Source organism: Penaeus vannamei, chromosome 40, assembly GCF_042767895.1.
Source record: "Penaeus vannamei isolate JL-2024 chromosome 40, ASM4276789v1, whole genome shotgun sequence".
NCBI classification, from domain to species: domain Eukaryota; kingdom Metazoa; phylum Arthropoda; class Malacostraca; order Decapoda; family Penaeidae; genus Penaeus; species Penaeus vannamei.
The window spans coordinates 23,577,695-23,578,766 of NC_091588.1; positions in this window are offsets into that span (position 1 = coordinate 23,577,695).

Below are 1,072 nucleotides of genomic sequence, written 5' to 3' on the forward strand. Positions count from 1 at the left end.
GGGAGAGCTGAGCGTGGAAGGGAGAGCTGAGCGTGGGAGGGAGAGCTGAGCGTGGGAGGGAGAGCTGAGCGTGGAAGGGAGAGCTGAGCGTGGAAGGGAGAGCCGAGCGTGGAAGGGAGAGCCGAACGTGGAAGGGAGAGCTGAGCGTGGAAGGGAGAGCTGAGCGTGGAAGGGAGAGCTGAGCGTGGAAGGGAGAGCTGAGCCTAGAAGGGAGAGCTGAGCGTGGAAGGGAGAGCTGAGCGTGGAAGGGAGAGCTGAGCGTGGAAGGGAGAGCTGAGCGTGGAAGGGAGAGCTGAGCGTGGAAGGGAGAGCTGAGCGTGGAAGGGAGAGCTGAGGGTGGAAGGGAGAGCTGAGCGTGGAAGGAAGAGCTGAGCGTGGAAGGGAGAGCTGAGCGTGGAAGGGAGAGCTGAGGGTGGGAGGGAGAGCTGTGCGTGGAAGGGAGAGCTGAGCGTGGAAGGGAGAGCTGAGCGTGGAAGGGAGAGCTGAGCGTGGGAGGGAGAGCTGAGCGTGGAAGGGAGAGCTGTGCGTGGAAGGGAGAGCTGAGCGTGGAAGGGAGAGTTGAGCGTGGAAGGGAGAGCTGAGCCTGGAAGGGAGAGCTGAGCGTGGAAGGGAGAGCTGAGCGTGGAAGGGAGAGCTGAGCGTGGAAGGGAGAGCTGAGCGTGGAAGGGAGAGCTGAGCGTGGAAGGGAGAGCTGAGCGTGGAAGGGAGAGCTGAGCGTGGAAGGGAGAGCTGAGGGTGGGAGGGAGAGCTGAGCGTGGAAGGGAGAGCTGAGCGTGGAAGGGAGAGCTGAGGGTGGGAGGGAGAGCTGAGCGTGGAAGGGAGAGCTGAGCGTGGGAGGGAGAGCTGAGGGTGGAAGGGAGAGCTGAGCGTGGGAGGGAGAGCTGAGCGTGGAAGGGAGAGCTGAGCGTGGAAGGGAGAGCTGAGCGTGGCAGAGAGAGCTGAGCGTGGAAGGGAGAGCTGAGTGTGGAAGGGAGAGCTGAGCGCGGAAGGGAGAGCTGAGCGTGGAAGGGAGAGCTGAGCGGGGGAGGGAGAGGTGAGCGTGGAAGGGAGAGCTGAGGGTGGGAGGGAGAGC